Source organism: Rhodamnia argentea, chromosome 4 (genome assembly GCF_020921035.1).
Source record: "Rhodamnia argentea isolate NSW1041297 chromosome 4, ASM2092103v1, whole genome shotgun sequence".
Classification (NCBI taxonomy): domain Eukaryota; kingdom Viridiplantae; phylum Streptophyta; class Magnoliopsida; order Myrtales; family Myrtaceae; genus Rhodamnia; species Rhodamnia argentea.
Genome location: NC_063153.1, coordinates 25,651,729 through 25,674,991, shown reverse-complemented (window position 1 = coordinate 25,674,991; position 23,263 = coordinate 25,651,729). Strand labels below are relative to the sequence as shown.

At 42.9% G+C, this 23,263-nt stretch overlaps 1 protein-coding gene and 1 long non-coding RNA gene across 2 annotated transcripts in view; both read left to right on the top strand.

The window, feature by feature from the left end:
- LOC115754017 (disease resistance protein RUN1-like) overlaps positions 1–23,263 on the top strand; it is a 309,474-nt gene that overhangs the window by 252,076 nt on the left and 34,135 nt on the right. The window lies entirely within an intron of this gene.
- On the top strand, positions 1,748–21,925 carry LOC125314561. The gene is made up of 3 exons (XR_007198028.1): positions 1,748–2,008; positions 4,093–4,097; positions 21,915–21,925. It is a non-coding gene; the product is annotated as an uncharacterized LOC125314561 (long non-coding RNA).

Here is a 23,263-nt window from a genome sequence, read left to right as displayed (position 1 = left end):
AAGCAGGCTGCTAAGGGACTAGTTTCAGGTTGATTATGCCGAAGCTAGTGTGGAACGGTTCCAGAGTGAGTTTCTGTCACTGTTGTTTGTTGGGTGGTCATACAGAGCAAGCTACTAGTTTTATCCGGATAACTAAATGATTCTACCAAAATTTCTCAGGTAAGTGGAGTGCAAAAAACCAAGAGGAGAATCGAAGGAAAAACTAGCAGAAGTAAGCAATTTTGGGATGTCCAAACAGTTGTCCTTCCCGTGCCAATATTTGCGAATTTGACGAAAGTAATGGTTCAAGAAAATGACTGGATGGTATCGGCATTCGTGCATTCCACAATGCTCGCCAAAGAGCATTTCCAATGACTATTATTGGAACCTATATTCGAACAATTCACTTCTAATGGCAGAAGAGACTAATCAGATGGTATATGCATCTTTGCATCCTACAATGCTAGTCAAAGAGCCATTCAATTTTCCTTCCAGGAGGTTGCAGTGGAAGAGGCCATCGAAGGATCGATGGCGGATGCTCAAGCAATTCACTGCTATTACTTCTTGTTCTGCTATCATGGTGCAATGTACATTAGCATGTTTTCCATTTACTGCTATTCTTTTGTAGGTGCGTCTTTGGATGTTTGATAATGGTTTTGGAGTTCGATTGCATTGGACAAAACCTTTGTGGTTCCTCGATTACTGGACTTTCACCCGCTGAGGTCCTTGATTACAGGTCACTGTATTGATAGAGTGATATCATCTGATTACCTACTAGACCTTAAGCTTTAGTCCTTAGGCCGATGATGAACAAAACAATCCTGCTTCTTGTGGAAGCTCATAGTACGCATGAACTTGAAAGAAAAAGCCAAGTGGAATAAGGAAAGTGAAAACAACGTTCCTCTCGACAAAACTCTTCTCCATTTGCAGATATGGAGGAGAGCTCTATTGCTATGTGGGATTGTTCGAGTTCCTAGGAATTGGACTTTTGGACTTCCCTGGATAAAGCAGGCGGCTAAGGGGCTACTTTCAGGTTGATTATGCCGAAGCTAGTGTGGAATGGTTCCATATACCCTATCTTGAGAGCTCGGAGTGGCTTGCTGCATAATCAAGTTACTCCTTCTGTTGATGCTGTCATGGAGTCTCTCGGAGTTGGGCTTTAACGACTTGGCCCTCGGTTTTATCAGGTCTCTACTGCACTGAAACCACCCGAAGATCCGGTAATAGAGAGAGCGAGGTCCGGCTATCCTTGATAAGTGCTTCGACATCCCACGGCGCCTGATCTGTACCCGACACAAACTGAAAAACACTTGATAAGTTGTCCGACTCCAACTTTAGTTTTAGTTTGAAAAGCTGGAATTCAAGGTATCTAGGTTCCCTTGTAGGATAATACCTTTGTCCATACCATTATTAGGGTATCCGCTGGAGTTGATCCATAGAATTATTTAGGTGTATTTTCTATAGAACATGCTCATTTAGTAATTTTCTGTCGGAGTGGAGTTAAAGAGTACGTGCGATGGCTCTTTTGTACATGCACCAAAACTTGGGATAAGCCCTCCATCCTTCTTGACTTCTTAACTATAGTTGCTTAATTCCTGAAAACCCTTTTGCTGGGAGCAGCTTTACAGTTTATGTAACCGTCCAAACCGTGCCAAGCTTCTTTTTCATTTTTGCGAAGAGGAAAGCGTACGTAAGATGTGTTGGAGTTGGCGAATACTTCGGGGACCCTTGTTTCTCACACCGGGTACGCCCACGTGAGCTTAGGGAAACCGAAGTGTTACCCAACGACATATGACCCCTAAGCGCGGGATGCGGGGGTTCGGGGGCAGCGCCCCCGACACGGGTGTCCCGCTGCCCGGTCGGTGGGCGGGGGTTCGGGGGCAGCGCCTCCCGACGGGGGTTCCGCTGCCCGGTCAGCGGACGGCTGTCCCGCTCGCCGGTGAGCGGGTAGGGGTTCGGGGGCAGCGCCCCCGAAACCTCTACGGGTTTGGGCTTTTATTTAAGCTGGCCCGTATGGTGGAATTAAGAGGTTTTAGGTTTTTTAGCCCGTTTTTGGGCATATATATATTTTGTTCGGTTTTATCATTGTATTAAGGCGAATTGGCTGTAAACCGAAAAATATAGTGAAAATCTCTTTGCGGGACGTAGCCCTAATCTTGGGGTGAACCCGGGTAATCTCGTGCGTCTTTCAATTTTTCTCGATTCTCCGTGTGATCATCTGATTCGGTTCCGATAAATCCCTTCAATTGGTATCAGAGCCTTGTGTTCGAGAGATTAGGGTTTATCGGAGATGTCGGGAGGGTCACGGATTGAGATCGAAAAATTCGATGGGACGCGGTTCGATCTGTGGAAGATGAAGATGGAGGATCTACTTTGCGATCGAGATCTTTGGTCGGCAATCGAAACGGAAAGGCTCGTTGCTGCGAAGCCCGGTGTCGTGATAAGGGAATCGGGCAAGGAAGCGAGGAAGGATGACGAGACGTCTTCCAAAAGGGCGGATCCAAAGGAGATTGAAGACTGGGATCGGATTGATCGGAAAGCAAAGGGCTTGATTCGACTTTGTCTCACAGATTCGATTCCGACGAACGTGATGAGCGAACCTACAGCCAAGGATTTGTGGCAGAAACCGGAGTCGCCGTATCAAAGTAAGTCGTTGGTTAATAAGCTATTTTTGAGAAAAAAGCTGTATAATCTTCGGATGCATGAGGGCGACTCGTTTTCTGCACATCTGTATAGCTTTAACACGTTGATTAGTCAAATCGTATCAATCGGTGTTAAGTTTGAGGATGATGATAAGGCGATAACACCGCTTTGTTCACTGCCCGATTCATGGGATAACTTGATTGTTGTGATCGGTGGTGGGGATAAAGAATTATCATATGAAAGTGTGTGTTACGCTTTGTTATCCGAGGAGACACGAAGAAAGGGATCGGGAAATTCCGGTAAAGAGGCATTGGCGGCTAGGGGAAGGCCAGCAGAGAAGACTCTGAATCGGAAAGGGTCCAGGTCCAAATCTCGTGGGCGATCGAAGAGTAGGGAGAGGAGGGTACAGTGCTGGAGATGTGAAGAATGGGGCCATGTGAAGCGAGACTGTAAAAACAAGCCGCTTTTTAAGAAGGAAGCTGAATCATCCTCGGGTAAAAAGGAGGTCGATGCGGGAGATATGTATTTGGCTGCTGCATGTATGGCACAATCAGACAAGGATATCCGGTTGATCGATACCGGTGCTTCATACCACATGACGCCTCATAGACACTGGTTTTGTGAATATGAGCAATATAATGGTGGGGATGTCATGCTCGGAGATGATACTGCAGTTTAGATTGTCGGATGTGGCGGGGTGAAGCCGAGGATGAGTAATGGCACCGTGAAGACTATTCCAGACGTGATGCACATACCCTTGATGAGTAGAAATCTGTTATCGGTCGGTACGATGGCTGATTCGGGGGTTACTTTTAGTCGTGATAAGGATTCGTGCAAGATGACTCATGGTTCTATTGTGATTGCACGAGGAGTCCGTTACGGGACGTTATACAAGCTGCTCGGGGAAACAGTGGCTGTTGGTAGCGGGTTCGTTTCCGAAAAGGCCAAGGAAGATGGACATGATATGTCCATGTTGTGGCATCAGAGGTTAGGGCACATCGGTGAAAAGGGGTTGTCTACCTTAGCTTCGAGTCAGATGGTAGAAGGAGTTCCAAAATGCTCTATGGGTTTCGGGTTCCGTGAACACTGTCTCCATGGAAAACGTAACCGAGTTAGCTTCCAACACACCGGTACGAGAGCAACGGAGGTTCTCGAGCTGATTCACAGCGACGTTTTTGGACCTACTCCGACTCCATCTATTGGAGGATCCAGGTACTATGTATCATTCATAGATGATTTTTTGAGATATAGCTGGATTTATTTTATTAAGAGTAAATCAGATGTATTCGAGAAATTTCGTGAATTTAAGGCCTTTGTTGAAGATCAATTGGGCGGGAAGATCAAGGTCCTTCATACGGATAACGGAGGTGAATTCTGTTTGGATAAGTTCGAGCAATTTTGTGTGGATAATGGTATTGCAAGGCAGAAGACGACTCCATATACGCCCCAACAGAATGGGGTGGCCGAAAGGTTAAGTCGGTCACTCATAGAAAAGGCGAGATGCATGCTGAGTTGAGCAGGTTTGGAGCCAGAATTTTGGGCAGAAGCCGTAGCCACGGCCTGTTATTTGAAGAACCGGTCACCGACCTCATCGGTGAAGGATCGTACACCATATGAGGCAGCATTTGGGAAGAAGCCGAATTTGTCACATGTTCGAGTGTTCGGGTGTGATGCATATGTTCATGTACCCAAGGAGAAACGGGGTAAGCTTGACAATAAGTTTGAGAAGAACATATTTGTCGGATACAAGGAAGGGGTCAAGGGCTATAAGTTGTGGAATCCAGAATCAAAGACCATTGTATACAACGGGGATGTCGTCTTTCGTGAATCACAATCCCAGGTTGGCACACAGAAAAGGGAGGAGCCCAAGAAAGTGGTAGTGCTTGAAGAAAGTCCTAAAGCTAAAACTATGGAGATGGTTCCACAAGACACGCCAAGAGAATCCGATTACGAATCGGAGCAAGGGGACTCGGTTAATGAAGTCGAGGATGTAGATTCAGATGAAGACTCGGATACAGATAGCATGCCGGCTCTCGGGAGATGGACGCGGGAAAGAAAGGTACCACTTCGATACTCCCTTAGTGCTTTGAGTACGTTTCATGCTTTGAGCATTACCGGAGATGATCCTAGTTACGTAAAAGAGGCGAGATCCATGGATGATGCGAATCAGTGGGAGCTCGCGATGATAGATGAGATGCGCTCGCTTGATCATAACGAGACATGGAGCCTGTGTAAATTGCCTAAGGATAGAAAGGCAATTGGGTGTAAATGGGTGTTCAAGCGAAAGCTGAAACCGGATGGGACTGTAGAGAAGTACAAGGCTAGGCTTGTAGCCAAGGGGTACTCTCGGATCGAAGGTGTTGACTATGACGAGATTTTCTCTCCCGTGGCGAAATTGACCTCGATACGGTTTGTCCTGTCTGTAGCAGCTGCATATGATCTTGAGGTAGAACAGATGGATGTAAAGACAGCTTTCCTTCATGGGGACTTAGAGGAGGAGATATATATGAGGCAACCGTAAGGCTTTGAAGTAAAAGGAAAAGAAAATCTGGTGTGCAAATTGAAAAAGTCCTTATATGGGCTGAAGCAGTCACCGAGGATGTGGTACCAGAAATTTGACACGTATATGCTCCAACTTGATTTTGTGCGTTCAAATTCTAACCATTGTGTTTATGTGAAGAGGACGGGCAACCAGTTTGTCATTCTCACGCTATATGTGGATGATATGTTGTTGATCGGGAATAGCGTGAAGATGGTGAAGTCCGTGAAGAGTTTGTTGGCTAAAAAGTTCGAAATGAAAGACTTGGGGCCTGCAAATTTTATTTTGGGCATGCAGATTAGGAGGGACCGTGAGAAACGGAAGCTGTGGCTAGGGCAGGAGAAATACATCAAAGAAATTTTGAAGAAATTCAATATGATAGATTGCAAGCCTGTTGGTACCCCTATACCTTTAGGGACCAAGCTATTCATGGAGCAATGTCCTAAAACGGATGAAGAAGCTGAAGAGATGGCCGGAGTTCCATACGCGAGTGCAGTGGGTAGCTTGATGTATGCCATGGTGTGCACGCGTCCGGATATAGCCCAAGCAGTTGGAGTCTTAAGTCGATACATGTCTAACCCGGGTAAAGAACACTAGAATGCGATTAAAAGAGTTTTCGTGTATCTTCGTGGAACTTCGAATTTTTCTTTGTGTTATGAAGGTACAGGGAATGGAAATATGTTTGATATCGTAGGTCATGTAGATGCTGATTGGGGTGGGGATATTGATAGTAGACGGTCCACTAGCAGGTTTGTTTTCACATTGTTTGGTGCTGCATTGAGTTGGATGAGTAGGAGGCAAAGCGTGGTAGCGCTTTCTTCTACAGAGGCTGAGTATATGGCTCTTACTCATGTCGGAAAAGAGGCTGTATGGTTACGGCGGTTGTGCTCGGAGCTCGGTTTTGAGCAAGGTGCTGTAGATGTGAGATGTGATAATCAAGGGGCTATTTATTTAGCCAAGAATCCGGCGTTTCACTCACGCACAAAGCACATTGATATTCAATATCATTTCATCGTAGAAAAAGTGGAGAATAATGAGGTTCGACTTGTAAAGGTCGACACGGTAGAAAATAGTTCAGACTTCCTTACTAAAGCTGTCACAAATGCGAAGTTTTGAATGGTGCTCAGCTGCGATTGGATTGAAGAAGAATGATATTGGAAGGGCTCTCATTTGCGCGAAGTATCCATCAAGTGGGAGAATGTTGGAGTTGGCGAATACTTCGGGGACCCTTGTTTCTCACACCGGGTACGCCCACGTGAGCTTAGGGAAACCGAAGTGTTACCCAACGACATATGACCCCTACGCGCGGGATGCGGGGGTTCGGGGGCAGCGCCCCCGAAACCTCTACGGGTTTGGGCTTTTATTTAAGCTGGCCCGTATGGTGGAATTAAGAGGTTTTAGGTTTTTTAGCCCGTTTTTGGGCATATATATATTTTGTTCGGTTTTATCATTTTATTAAGGCGAATTGGCTGTAAACCGAAAAATATAGTGAAAATCTCTTTGCAGGACGTAGCCCTAATCTTGGGGTGAACCTGGGTAATCTCGTGCGTCTTTCAATTTTTCTCGATTCTCCGTGTGATCATCTGATTCGGTTCCGATAAATCCCTTCAATAAGGTCGATCAATGGAGAAATTATTCGATGCATTTAGAACATACGCTAAACTAAATTCGGATTGCCACATTTGATGGGCAGCTCGTAAAACTCACACGGGACCTGTCATTTTCAATGGTCCATATTCAGTTTTGTACGTATTCTACGCTCATCTAATATAGTTTCTGCAATTAGAGAGCCAATGGTAAGAGGAGAGTTATCTCTGTTGGTTTTAGTATGGCAAGGAAATTTTCCTCTTCGTCCATGCCTGGAACTGGAGTATACTTCGTTATGAGATTTCACACCACATTCTTTAACCCGTTAATTGTCGGGAAAATTGCCCAAAAGTCGTAAATCTATTGTACAACCGCTAATTTAGTTTTAAATCTTCAATTTAATCATAAAATTTTAAACAGTTTTCCAACGTAGTCATTCCATCCAACTTTGACAGGAAACTGTTCACGTAGACGTTAGCCGCCCTACATGGTATGATTGGCGCTAAGGTGGACCATCTTCGCAAATTTTTTTGATTTTTTTTTTTTATGTTAGTCGCAACCTTGCGCTGGCGCTAAGGCTTGGTAACTGATAGAGGGAAATAAGGGGAAAAAACAAAAGAGAATGGAAAGGAAAAATTGCAAAAATTATCTACGTCAGCACCGACCGTACACCGCAGGATGACCGATGCCAACTAGACCGCTACACCAGTAATTTCTAGCCATAGAGAGAGACAGTTGATTTTGGTTATGGAAGATGAGAGAGAGCGAGAAAAGGAGGGAGGATTATAAAGGGGAAGGAAAGATCGACATAATAAATTGGCATTCATACAATAGATACATAACTTATTGGGTATATTCCTCACCAATATACTGGTAGGAAGACAAAACTAAAGTATATGCGAAGTTAATATGAAGGATGGAGGCAGCTCCACTCACTCTATTTTCTTCCTCCCTCTTCCTCTCTTCCTTTCGGACGCTCATTCTCTCTCCCTTATTCTCTTCCATTCTCTACGTCTCCCTCTCTCTCTTTGTTCTTTCCACGTCCTTAATTTCATTTTCTTATGCCCTCAATTTCTTGGGCCTTGTCCCAATTATTACATCTCCCTTTGATGATTGGTGAAACTTGAGTAGACTCCGGGACTGATCCTGGAACGTGTGATAGAATAGGTTTTAGGTTTCGAGATATTTCAGGTTCTGATAAATAAGAAACATGTAATAAATGAGAAATATATTTCGACAGGTAGATTTCAGGTCCATGATGAAACCTCCGTGAAACGTGATGTTTGCAGTAAGACTTAGCATTGAAGGGCACAAGCTGCTGCAGCAAAAAGTTAAGACTCTGATTTGGGATTGGCCTTAAAGTTCTAACCGGCAAGTTCAGTTTAGCCAAACGTGAATTGGTTGCGGTTGACCTTTTAGTAACTGTCTTGGATTTTGGGCAGTTAGTAATCCATGTTCTACTTGGAGCTAATGTTGTCTTTTTCAACATAAGCATCGCACGTGGGTGACGGGTCCATTTCGAGGAAGAGGCTTTGGATGGATTCCTTGAAGCCGGTTTGCGCATTCCCATGATTTCCAATTTTTTAACACCACCCAAGACGCAGCTCCAAGTCCGAGCAAGCAAGCACCAGACCGCGACAAGAGACCTTTTGTGAGGGCAACCCACCAAAAATATGGCAGCAACCGGTGGTTCCGGCATGTCGGCGAATCAGTACAGTGTGTTCCTGAGCTTCAGGGGCCTCGACACTCGCGACACCTTCACAGACTACCTCTACTGGACCATGGTCGGCCAAGGGGTCTTCGCCTACAGAGACAATGAAGAGCCTCACGCCGGTGATTGGATCGATGATCTCATGCGAGCGGCCGGCAACTCCAAGATCTGCATACCGGTGCTCTCCAGAGGCCACGCTTCGAGCTCTTGGTGCCTCCACGAGCTCACTCGTGTGGTGGGGCTCAAAGGGTTGACTGGGAAGCTGGAGATCCTACCCATCTTCTTTGACGCCAAGCCTTCCGACGTCAAGCTCAGGACGGGAATTGTACGTGGAGGACTTGGAGAAGCACGAGCGGAGGCACGACAGCGAGATCAGGCAACAGCGGGAGGCGGCTCTGAGAAAAGTGGGTGAGATCAAGGGATGGGAAGTCCAAGGGCAAAGGTAAGTAAATGCCTATTAATGGAACTTTCTTCAAGCTTCATTCGAAATGCTATTCTCTTAGGGGTATTGTAAATGGCAATGAAAACTAGCTGAAGTGGTTCAAAAATTCGATTTGAAATATGATTGTTGATGAGACAATTCACCAATTCTCATACATAAGCAGGGCCATTTTGGCTAGTGATAGTTACACGAGTGAATTTGATCTAATTCTATTTTGGACTGCGCAGAAACATCATCTTTCTCAGCAATAGGGGGAAATTGTAAGTTTATGGGCATAGCGACAATCACATCCTGCGGAGTCGATTGAACCAAAGTTCTTGTGGCTTTATACAATTTACCAGAGACTTGAAATGGAAATTCAACTCAAATTGCTCTCTGCTAGGAAGTAGTCGTGAGATTGCTATTTGTTTTCTTTTACTAAAAGTGTTTGGTTTGCGACAGACACGGTGAAGTTATTGAACTTGTTGTGAAAGAGGTTCTGCTTAAGCTGAAAGTAAAACAAAGACATCTGGACAGCAAATTGGTTGGGGTAGACGAACAAGTAGAAGCCTTACATGAGTTGTTAGATGGTGAATCTGGCATTGGTGTGCGTTTCGTTGGAATTCATGGAATGGATGGGATCGGAAAGCCTGCTTTGGCTAAGATTGTTTTCAATCAGATCATAGGTATCTGAACATGTAATTCCGCCCCGCCCCGCTTTTTTTTTTTAATATATTTCTTAAGCACTGCAAATCTGGATAGTCAACGATGATACCCACTTCACTTTGAATAAAGTAAATAGAACGCAGACAAACCAAGTAGCATTCTGTTGGGTGACGGGTTCTTGCGGGAAAAATAGGCAACAATAAAGACCTATAATTTTGATCGTATAATCTCCAAAAAAATAGCCAAAACATGATTTCATGACCTAAATCATGGCGGCTCTGATACCACATATAAACTGCGATTATAAACTTTAGCAGCACCCTAAGATCACTATGATTAGATACACGAATCACAACAACGGAATAGAGAAATTTTACGTACCTTGTTTATCTTATGCTCAAGAGCTTTTTCTCTAAGAACCCTCTTAATTACTGACTTCAATGAGATGGCCTCTCACATATCGCTTTCTGACGACTCCGTAAGTGAGGTTACGTGAACATTAGGGTTTAGAAGAGGGACTTGAGCTTTATTTATAGAGATTTTAACCTATCCGACTTATCTCAGCCTACACTATCCAACTCCATATTAGACTAAATAGGAAATTGTATACATTTTTTCTTTATTAGACCAATTAATAATTACAATAACTATTAATAAAGCTCGAACAAAATATATTCCAACATTTTGTGCATTCAAGCAGAAGCTGTTTTTGCAGGTGTACCCGGTGTATCTTCGGATGTTTGCTAACATGTTCTGATCGTGAGACATGGATTACATTGGACCGGCAGGGTCTTTCAAGGAAAGAGGTTTCTGAACCATCATGCCTCACAAGTTGATCACAATGCAGCGAGGCTCTGATTGAAGCTATACACCCATTATGTTTGGTAATCTGATTCTCTTACTGGCTGGTTCAAAGTTACGGTAGAACTTTCAGCGTCTTCTCGGCTCCTCTCTCGAAACAAGCAAAAGATCACCAGACAATGGATGGTATGGTTATGAATGCCGACCCCTCAATCTAGAAGTTCACCCGATGCTGACAGTTTTCAGTTTGGGAAGCCTTTGTTTCAAATTCGCTCGTTGGATGTTGTTCCCTCTTGCGCAATTTGACATGTTAAGAAGAGTGGATCAGTATGATATGAGTCTAATTAGTAGAAATAAGATTAGTGGACGTGCGAACCGAGCGGATCCTTAACAGGATGGTAATTTACCCAAATGCTTTGAACGATTCGCACCACCCGAAAAATCAAGTGGTCGGACGTTTGTCCGCCGAGAATCTCCGATGCCCAAGTCCATGTATTTGTCCAGAAAGAGGGGGAAGAGATGGAGCACACATTGCCAAATGAAATTTTGTATGTTGTAGAGTGAGATCGTGGGCTTACTGTTAGTGGGCTTATTCACAAGTTAGTGTGCTCTATGATCTTGTTTCTTACCCATAGGCCCAATAAGACTTATATTAGTCAAGCTTGGCCCAACCAATGCGATCGATCAGGCAGAATTCTGTCGTTAAATAACGTCACAATTCCATATTGGGTGCTTAAATAAGCTAATGATTCATAGCACCGGTTCCATTTGTTTCAACACCCAATTAAATCTTGCGATATCACTTAATAAAATAAATATTTTAGTGGGATTTCATAATGCATATAGCATTTTTCTTCTCGAGATACATGCAGGTCATGTGAAAAGTAACGTCTTACAAGAAGAGGCGTGGTCTTTCGTTTATGCTCTTCTTCTTCGAGTTCAACTTCCCGGATTTACACCATTTTCTACGAATTTCGTGCAAAATTTTTCATTTTTTTTGGATCTTACAGTGAGGACAACGAAATATATTCAAGAGAAATGATAGCTTATGAGGAGAAGATACATATCTAATCTCTTCTGCAGTGCATAACGAAGCGATGTGACATTATTAAAAAATGTTGAGAACACCTCTCATGATATTTTGAAGTTGACAAAATCATATGATTCCTATTATTACTTGATAAACGCATATGTTGTTCTTGTTTCAGGGTAATGTTGATATAAGAAAGCTCCATCACCATTATTGAGTTCCGAAGTACCAAGTGGAAAAACTCGTAAAAACCGGAAGTTCGTGGAAACTTGAAGGGTACCATAAGGTAAACGGTTCTGCGGAGCTTTAACCGCAAATGTTCTCAGGAAAAACAAATGGAATGCTGTACGTAAAAGGCATGGGCAACTAGACCTCCCGGTGATTGTGCTCTTTATCTTGGATAGCTAAATTGATTCTTTTGAAGATTGTCCACCAGTATACTGAAGACTACATAAGAAGATCAATGCATGCAAGAGAAGACACGAATGATGAAAACAAGTACGAGGTGAGAAAGTTGTATTCTTTGATACACTTACACTTTGTCGAGTTATTAAGCGAGAAGTTTAGTTATCGAGAGTGCTTGTTGCTGGTTGTAATCTCGCTTGAGAAGTGTGCTAATGTTGTCGTAGTGGTTGGGTTTCGATAATGTGATCTATCAGCTTTGGGTAGAAGTAGCACATGTTATCTTGTAACCTCTCGAAGGATAACTTGTATATTTTAGCTTTATTTGGTGGTTATTAGTCTAGGAGAGTGACATATGCTTGATCTTTGCGGACATCATCTTTTATCCTTGTCTACTTATTCCCATATTTGACAAAACTATACTGCACTCGATATCATCAGTTTACCCTTTCCATATGTTAAACTGTTCATGCACCCATCGAACTTGTTTTTGATAAGTCGAACCTAAGCTTTGATAATCAACCTATTGAACCCGGTTGCATATATAGCCATAACAAAGAAAAGTGACAGCTTATGAGTTGTAGGTTCATATTCAAGACAAGCGGTCCAGGGGTCAACCAAATATTGACAGCCCGGAAGAAACAAAGTTCACTCCAATCCTTTCTGTGACATCCCCGTCCCACATCACCTAGGAGGAGAGTCTTGGGTTGGTTTATAAGGACTTGAGTGCCCCTTAGACTTGCAAAAGGCCTTTTCCGAGCGTTGTATGGGCGACGCTCGAAGGAACAAAACCGTGAGGACTGTGTGTCCAAAGCGGACAATATCTTGCAAAGTGGCGCAGCGGAAGCGTGTGGGGCTCGAGCCGTTACACTTGGTATCAGAGCCGACCTCTGACCGCATGTGGGGCCGCAATGAGCGCTCGCTGGTGCCGCCGAGGGCACAGCGGGGACGCTGTGCAGCTAAGGGGGGATTATGTGGCATCTCCGTCCCACATCGCATAGGAGGAGAGCTTTAGGTTGGTTTATAAGGACTTGGGTGCCCCTTAGACTTGCAAGAGGCCTTTTCCAAGCGTTGTATGGGCGACGCTCGGAGGAACAAAACCGTGAGGACTATGTGTCCAAAGCGGACAATATCTTGTAAAGTGGCGTAGCGGAAGCGCATGGGGCCCAGGCTGTTACAGTTTCTCTCAAGATGGCTCCCTCTTCGACCTCAGGAGTTCTTCCCTCTACCTCCCAACCCACAAGCCCTATTGGATGGCCGCTCATTACTTCGATCACCCAGCCTCACCAGCTATTGAAAGCTTTCATTTCCCCATCCATAGAAGCAAGACCTGCGGTATGGTGGAAAAGAAAGCTCTCCATCGTAAGATTTTGACAGAGCAACCCAATGAAGTAGGGATTAGCTGAAAAAATCGGCATAAGAACATCCGAAGTGCTAATATTTGTGTACGACTGTCATGACCTAAAATTAGGCTAACGGATTATCGGGTCAATTAAATCAACCAACCTAATTCGAACCCTCCCAAGTCCTACCGAATCGCAACTTAGGTTTATTCATGAAAAAATATTCAATTGGAGCCGCCACTAATCATTTACGGAAGGTTGATTAGAAACCTTAATAAAATAGAGGGAGAACTATTTTATTTCTGCGCACCGGATAAAAATGGGTTCGGGGACTTGGTTACATTAATTGGACAAATTAATGCTCTTTCGGTACCAATTTCATGAAAAATCCTTTTTTATTGATCAATGTGATTTGAATGATTTTGATTTTTATGAAAAAAATGCAATATGAGACCATATATTATGCGCCCAAAGGATGATTTTTTTTGGTATTTTCGGTAATAAAATAAAACATTCACAAGCAATCAAAAATCCGAACAAAAATAAACAAAAACACCCTTAATATACCTTTTAGTTTCTGATTTTTTCGAAAATCATCTCATTCCCAAAGATCCGGGCTAGAGCGAGATTTTATCTGCTACATCCTCGAGGATTCGAGCCAGTATGCGGATATGTGTATAGAAAAACAACGTCCCTTTTCGCCAAAGGGCGTAACATGAATTTCTATACTAAATCACATCCCATTCCACGAGATCGTGGCTAAGGCGTGTAATTTAATTTTTCCGAAGGGTCTAGGCACATAGGGAGCATATATTATGGGCATGTTTGTTTAAAGATGTGCAAATTTTATAACAAATCAAAACAAACAAGCATGACAAAAATAAAATAAAAAATGAAAATCAATTGAGCTTGAAATTTCGAAAATTAGAGGGGTGGCCGAAATTATGAGATTGGGGATCCACCTTTCCTCATCCAAAAATTCAATCCATTTTTAATTTGAGAAATTATCTTTGAGATTTGAAAATTTAATTTTAGATAATCCTCATAAAAAAAAATAGATAGACATTCAATCCAACCAAACCCTATCTCTAATCAAATGTGTTCAGAAAATTCTCCAGGGATAAGATAAGATAACAACATATAACATCCAAATCGTTTCGCATGTGCTAAAGATAACAACTAGCTCAAAAAATGTATCAATGAGTAAAAAATTTTATCTAATTTAGCTAAAGCAGATAAAATTTCAATTTGATAGAATCTTTGTTCACGCCAGGAGATAATGTCGAACAATCACAAATTCCTATCAACAACATGAGGTTATGATCGAGCACCCAATGGATAAGTTCCAGTCAACCAACGTAGGGAAAAAGATTGATCCTCCCCTCACATTAAACCATTCGATCAAACGGATTGCCTACGTGCCAAAAATTCCATGCTCATGCCAAAAAATTCTGATCTTTTTTACGGAGACAATTCAGATCATTTATGACATGGAGATATAGGACCAAGTCATCACAAGACAAAACCACTCAAAGATAATGCTTTAGGATCAACCGTAGAGAGCAATTCAGCCATGAAAATCTAAGTGCCGAATGGCTCCCTCACCTTTTCCATCATACTTGCTGAGAACGACATCAAAATTTTCACTCTACTAAAATCTGATTTTCAGTCCCTACCATGGTCAGAATTTTTATCCCGCGGAACCAGATTTCAAGAGTACTTTTTGACATTCGGCAAAAAATTCATCCGTTGTTTGATAAAAAATAGTTTTTAGTTTTTCCGACTTTAATTGCAAATCAAAGTATGTTCGCGAACACACGTGCATATTGTTACTAAACTAACAAGTATAGATTAACAATCAAGATCAATAGATTAGTAACCAAGAACCAAGGATTTTTACCTTTTCCAAAATGAATTTTCTGCTGCGCGCACTTGACGGTGTCCACCCAAAATTTGTACTTTCTAAAGCGCGAATTACTGGAGATTGCTTTTGGTTGCACTATCACACGTAGCATTGGGATTAAATATTTAAATAATGTCAAAACAGGGACCAAGAAAACCTGACCCGGAGCTGGACAGTGTTGCAAATTGGACTAGTTGATGGTTGTAGCTTGGCTTCTTGTGGTGAGTGCGCTTGAGAGAGAAAACCAAGACTGAACGTGGCTGAATTGTAGCAGGACAGCAAGGAACACCAGGGTTGTGTGGTGGGTGACAAAGCCGGTGTGAAGCGCCGATTGATTTTTGGTGGCGGACGAGGAGAAGCTTTGGCTTGACCGCAAGAGAGACAATCAAATCCTCGATCTTGCTTGTGAGAACCTTCTATTTGGCTCTTAGAAGTACCGCAAATTTCAGAACGTGAGCCAACCTCCTTCAATGTGAATGAAGCCTTGTATTTATAGAGCTTGTCTCAACAATCCTAGTAGGAGTAGGAGTCAATTTGGATCGTCGGATAGAGAGTTCTAGTTAGAACGGGATCCAATGTAAGCCTTAGATTTTAAGAGTCCGCATCCACTAAAACTTTCTGTTATTTTTTAGCCAAATAGTGATAAAATTTTAGTTAAGATAAGACCCTTTTAATAAATTTTGAATTTTGACCTTAAAAGAGTCCTAATCTAACTAAACACCTATCAATTTCCGCCAAATGAATGAGGATGACGAAATGGGCTACTTTTCAATGTTTTATGGGCTCGTTTTGTGATTCCGGACTCACTTGGACCTTAACTAATAAAATGGGCAATTAATTAAGACCTTTTTGCAATTTTAAGAGCTCAAACGGGCTGTTTTGAGTCCAAAATTATAGTAAAAAAAAGTCTGCACCCTCTCTAGTGTCTTTCGAGTCGATTTTAACTCGATCGTCCGTTGGAATCATGCTCAATTGACTCATCTCTAGCCCTAACTTGACCGACGAAAATTAAATATGCAATGCATGAAAATTTATTTTTTGTGAGAATTATGAATAACTCTCCTTTTATGCTTATATGAATGATTTTCTAAAATCAAAATTTAGGTGTCAACAGTTGTCCCTCTTTGAGTGGAAGCTCGTAGAGGTTTCGCTCAAAGACCAAAGATTGAAACCTAAATTTTGCAAATGCAAGTGAATGAATGATAATTTTTGGTGGGATTAAGTCCCATTTTTTATGTGAAATAAATGATGCATGAAATGCGAGACAGTAAATAACATGTGAAATCTGCACATGGATCGCATATAAGAATACTTGTTGTATCAAATACCTCATAATGCTGATGATTCCCTTAATTTCCAAGTTTCTGATGCGAGGATCTTAAGGTACTGGGCCCATCTGTTACTAGAGATTTCCTCCCGATGCGAGACGACGCAAGATATGTATGTCCTTCGAGATCACAAGAGTTACGTCGTTGTGGGTCGAAAGAAGTGAAATCAAGTTCACAAGAGCTACGTCGTTGTGAGTTGATAAAATGTCAAAATCGCCAGTGCATGTCTTCACGATTTGACAAAGGAGAACCAAAATTATAAGAGCTACGTCGTTATGATTTGATAAAAGGGCCGAGAATCATAAGAGCTATGTCATTATGAGCCGACTAAAGGTTAAGATCACTAGTGCATATGTCTTCGTGATCCGAGACCGAAACCACAAGAGCTACGTCGTTATGATTTGATAAGATGTCAAGATCACCTGTGCATATGTCTACACGACCTGACAGGAGAGGCATATTGCCCGATTTGAACAATATTTGAGAGGAGTACCACCGAATGGAATCAATAAGTACGAAAGGGGCATATTGCCCGAATTGAATCATAACAACTATCATCAGAAGAGTTGTCAATTTGAAAAGAGGTTCAGAAAACATACCCGGGTTCTCCGAACAAATAATCGAGGTAGATTGCTTGTATCGTACCTGTTTAATCACTTGAGATGAACATGATCAATTGTTAGCACAACATGACACGTCCACAAATTCTTGAAATTTTTTTTTTGTTTACATTGCAAAGCTTCATGGGGATTTGTCAATAAGGAAATAAGTCTGATTCTTTTGACGAGTTTGATCAAATCGAATGAGGAGCTACGATCAAAAAGGACTTCCACTCACTCTCATGAAAAAGGTTTTGAAACCCGACCATTGATACGGGTAAGAGAAAACACTCAGAATTGTCATCATCACACTTGACAATGGTCCGGGTATTCTCGCAATTAGTATGACCGGACCAATTTATGAGGTCTTTTGCAAGGACTGTAATTCAGGTTTGGTCAAAGGGTTTATCAAAGGGGACTCGTATGAGTCATTTTTGGCTTTGAAATGAAATGAGATTCTTGTCGGCATGTATCGGGTTTTCAAGTCGGGAACCCCGCAAAATGAAGCAAAAATGATCTTGCTTGCATTTCTTCAAGCGATATTTATGAGCAATTCAAAATCATACATTAACCCAAGTGCCCTAATCTAAAGAGACTTTTGGTAACGGTTGTAATGTAGGTTTAGGGTAGGCCTAGAAATGAAAGGCTTATTTGCAACAAAGGGTGAATAATGATGATATGGTAACCATCTCTTTGCTTAGAATGGTATTCTTGCAGACTCCACAGGGAACATTCGAATGCGTCCAACTGAGACACCCCTTCATTCCAGAGATTTTCCCGGGAGTTTTTTCTCTTTTCTTTTACAGGAAATGGCCCCCACTTTTTAGGTCGCATTCTTCATTTTTTCTTTTTCCCATTTTTTTTTTGGGATTTTGGAATGCTCAAAATTTTGTCCACTGTTTTCTCTTTCTTTCTTTTTTTTGAGTGGTAAGCCTTCGCTTTTCTTACTCCTCTTGCCTCTCTTTTTTATTTTTTATTTTCAAAAGGAAGGAAGGGGTCTCGTCTAGGTCCTGCATATTTTGTTGGCAAATCTTTCGAGTTCGAGTTTGCCCCAAGGCATTTTGCTTATTTGCTAGATGATCCGAAATGATTCTTTGCTAGTATGATCACCAATTGGGTTACGAGAAATGAATCCGCCGCTCAAATTGGGTTTGCAAAGGGATAAATGTGTATGATGTAGGGAATGAAATGCTCTTCGTCATGTCTAAGGCACTTGGACTAATACAAAATTCGTATGCAATAAATACACTCAAAGATTGATGCAAGTGAGAGAAAGAAAATTTTACTTATTCCTTGATCCGAGAATTGCCTCGGTGTGGGGTTGTTCCCGACAAGGGCATGAAATGAAACGTCGTTCAAAGGGGTTAAGCAAAGGGCAACCTTTAATGTTTGGATGGAGGAAATGAATGCCTCGTATCATCTTGGTCGTCATACTTCTCGCGAGATAACCCTTTACCTTGTCGGTATGGAAACTCTCTTTTCACTAGAGGTTATGATATAGACGTGTATAGGAAATGGCTTGCCTTTCATCGTCCCGATATTTCTCATTCAAAATGATCAATTCAGTAGAATCAAAGTAATTTCCTGGTCGAAAACCTCCCACATTGAAGATTAACAATGCGAACAGGGACAATTCAAGTACAAGTATAATGCATGTGAACTCATTTGATGAATTGTAACTTGATTAAAATGTCGGAGCAAATCAAGTATAATATTTCTTTACAGCATCCGAATTGATAGGGTTGGTAAAAACACGACCATCCATCTTAGTCAAAATTAAAGCGCCTCCCGGGAGTACCTTCTTCACAACATACGGGCCACCATAGTTTGGAGTGAACTTCCCTTTTGAAAGTGGAACAATGGGCAACAATTTTTGCGGGACAAGGTCACCGACACGGAAGTGTCGAGGCCGAACGTTTTTGTTGAAGGATTTAGCAACCCTTTGCTGATAGCACCGACCATGACATACGGCCCTAAGCCGCTTTTCATCGATCAAATTTAACTGGTCCATCCTCTGTTGGATCCAATCAACCTCAATCAGCTTGACTTGAGATAGAACACGCAAGGAAGGAATCTCTACTTCGATTGGTAACACTGCTTCCATCCCGTATACAAGAGAGTACGGGGTTGCCCCGATAGATGTTCGGATCGAAGTTCGATACGCCATGAGGGCAAACGGCAACCTCTCATGCCGGTCTCGATAATTTTCAGCTGCCTTAGCTAAGATCTTATTAATGTTCTTGTTGGCTGCTTCCACCGCCCCGTTCATCCGGGGACGGTATGGAGAAGAGTTCAGATGCTTGATCTTGAATTCCTTGAACAGATCATCGACACGCTTGTTGTTCAGTTTTGAACCATTGTCAATGATTATGGCTTCAGGCGAATCATATCGCGCGATAATGTCTCGATGGATGAATTTCACGACATTCCGAGCTGTGACCGCCAAGTATGATGCAGCTTCAATCCATTTGGAAAAATAGTCAATGGCCACCAGAATGAAACGATGCCCATTGGAGGCCTTGGGATTAATAGGACCGATCACATCGATGTCCCACATAGAGAATGGCCATGGTTCGGACAACCGATGCAGCTCGTTTGGAGGAACGTTAATCCTGTCACCATGAATCTGACATTTGTGACAGCTCCGGACATGTTGAATACAATCGCTCTCTAAGGTGAGCCAATAATAGCCCAACCTTATGATCTTCTTGGCTAGCATGTGTCCGTTCATGTGCGGACCACAAATTCCTTCGTGCACTTCCATCATCAGGCAGACTGCTTCGGTGGAATCTATACACCTTAGAAGGACCGAATCGAACGGCTATTTGTATAAACTCTCTTCGCTCATAAAAAATTCCGAGGCCATCTTCTTTATGTACCTTTGGTCGGACGCGATACTTTTCTCCGGAAACTCCTGCTTTTGAATGTAAGTCTTGATATCGTGGTACCATGGCTTGCTGTTGGGTTCATCGGTCATAGCCATACAATATGCTGGCTTCCTTAGTACTTCAATCTTCAACAGCTCAACCTCAAGTCCATTAGTGACTTGTAACATTGAGGACAGGGTAGCCAAAGCATCGGCGAACGGATTGTGAGTCCTAGGCAAATACTCGAACGAGATATCGTGAAACTCCTCCACTAATTCATCCAGATACTCGTGGTAGGGCAGCAGTTTGGCGTCCCAAGTTTTCCATTTTCCAACTGTTTGGAGGACAATCAATGCCAAATCCCCAAATACCTTGAGTCGAGTAATTCCCATCTCGATCGTGGCTTGCAAGCCGAGGATGCATGCCTCATATTCTGCTATGTTATTTGTGCAAGGGAATACCAATTTTGCTGCCACAGGATAATGCCGACCACCCGTAGATATTAGAATCACGCCCGTGCACGATCCCGATAAATTGACAGCTCCGTCAAAATACATAGTCCAGATGTAATCCTCCACTGTCATGATTCGATCCCCGGAATGATAGGCGTCATCATCTTGCCCCGAATTTTCGGCTAGGACATCCGCTATGGCCCGTCCCTTGATTGACTTTTGAGACAAATATTGAACATCAAACTCGGAGATGAGGATTTGCCATTTTGCAAGTCCACCAATCAAGGCGGGTTGATTAAGCAAATATTTGATAGGATCGCACTCTGTCACCAGAAGCACCCGGTAATGCAAGGTATATTGTTGAAGCCTGTTCGGTACCTAGACTAACGCTGCACATGTTTTCTACGCTTCGGAGTACTTCATTTCCGAAGCTATAAATTTCTTGCTCGGTTAATAAATGGCTCGTTCTTTTCCATCCTCCCGCCTCTCTTGGGCTAACATAGCGTCTAAAGACTCACTATGGATTGTGAGGCAGAGGATTAAAGGTTGCCCTAGCGCTGGAGGAATAAGCACGGGTAGATTCATGAGATGCCGCTTCAGCTTCTCAAAAGTTTCCTCACATTCGCTATCCCATTCGACTAGCGCATTCTTCTTTAACGGTTTTAGGAACAGATTAGCGGTTTCTGATAACTGAGAGATGAATCGAGCAATATAGTTTAGCCTACCCATCAAACTTCGCACTTCTTTAACCGTTGTCGGCGGCTTAAGCTCACGAATAGCCTTGACTTTAGAAGGGTCGACTTCAATACCCTTGCTGCTTACCACGAATCCGAGCAACTTGCCCGAGTTGGTCCCGAAGACACACTTGGCGGGGTTGAGGCGTAACTTGAACTTTCAAAGTCTATCGAATAGTTTCTTTAGCGTTTCGACGTGATCTTCTCCATGCTTAGTCTTTGCTATCATGTCATCGACGTAAATCTCAATCTCATTATGCATCATGTCGTGGAAAAGAGCAACCATGGCTCGTTGGTAAGTAGCTCCAGCGTTTCTGAGACCGAACGTCATCACCCGGTAATGGAACATTCCCCATGGTGTGGTGAAAGTGGTTTTCAACTTGTCATTGACATTTATCGGGATCTGATTGTACCCGGAGAAACCATCCATGAATGAAAACAATTCAAACCTTGCGATCATCACAACGAGTACGTCGATATGCGGGAGGGGAAAATCATCTTTAGGATCGGCCTTGTTCAAATCTCAATAATCGACATAGACCTGAATTTGCCCATCTTTCTTCATGATTGGGACTATATTGGCGACCCAATCGAATATTCTCGTAGTCTCAATAAATCCGACGTCAAGTAACTTCATGACCTCCTCTTTGATCTTTTGTACCAATTTTGGTCTGACCCTTCACGACTTTTGCACCACCGGCTTAGCCGAAGGATCGATCGGCAAACAATGTTCGACAATGGAACGGTCAAGACCGGGCATATCTGCATAGGACCAGGCGAAAATGTCCCGGTAATCCTTCAAGAGCTTGATCCAGCGTTCAGACATCTCTTTGGAAAGGTTTGCCCCTATCTTAACCTCTCTCGGGTTTTTCTCATCGCCCAAGTTGATTGATATAGTCTCCTCGCCAGTTAGAGGTTTAAACGTCTCGTGTTGCTCGAAGTCTTGACGTATTTCTTCGTAGTGAGGAGTGAACTTGTCCAAGTCATATACTCCGGAATCCACCGGGTCTCCTTCTTCCCATTTACCCCTAAAACAAAAAGTAGTAGAATCGGGAGGACAAACAACGTTTAAACATTCGATGCATTTCTTTGCAAATTGAGCACCTTTAGCAGCGTTTTTTTGCGGACCCCGGGACGAGAACTCTTGACAGAGCCCAACCCTCGGTGCTTTCCATAGATGACGGATTGTTCAATCATTGGTTATCGTCATCGGATTGGTTTGGGATACTCCGACAAGATTTCAAAGATCATAATAAAAATTGTCTGTAATTTTATTGATATCAAATCAATAAATTACATCTTATTGAAAGGGAAAGTGCTACATTGAACCGAAATCCTACGAGAGCAATGTGACCTAAAGAAAAGCGAGAAATGTCCCACGCAGGGGAACATGAAAATAAATAAGCAAGTGTTACTCTGAAACCAATCCCTCCAGCGGATCGTCGAACGTGACGTTGACGGATAGCCTCGGGAGTTCACGTGCTATATTAGGCTCCTCTTCAAATACGCTGTCAACCTCTATGGTTTCTTCCAATACAAGCAGCAATAGTCGATTATCGAACCAGCCGGCAAGGTCGAGATCATCATCCTTTTTGCTTAGCATCATCGAACCATCATCTTGGCATTCGGGAACACTATTCCCAGATCGTCTTCAAACCGGCTCAACTCATCGAAACCATCGGTCACTTCAGCTAATCGGAAGGTAGTGTACGGGGGCGGTAGCGAAGGGCTGCGTTCTACCCGACTCCGACTAGTTGTATACCGCTTGTCATGCCTAGGGCGATTATACCCTCGATATCCCAAACCACCTGTGTGGGACTGCTCTTTAAGTTTGATCGGGGTGCGGATCCCTTGGCCGTGCCAACCTAAACCCATGCCGGGCTCGAAACCACAACCGACCATTACTTTTACCACTATAAAGGATGCGGATGACACTTCCGAAATGGGTAAAGGGCTCTCCGGAGATGCATGGATGGTGTGTACTATCTCAAAAGCGTGGTAAGAATCTTCTTCGTCATGAACCGACTTGACGTAAGGGATGGCCGTTTCATTGAAAATCCGGTGATCTTCCTCTCCGTGGACAATCACCAACTTCTTCTCGACCACGAACTTAATTTTCTGATGAAGGCTCGATGGGACAGCCCCGGCGTTGTGAATCCAAGGACGGCCTAGGAGAAGGTTAAAGGCCGAAGGAATATCCAGTACCTGGAAGAGAACGTCGAACAAAGAAGGCCCGATCTGAATCTCCAAGTTGATCC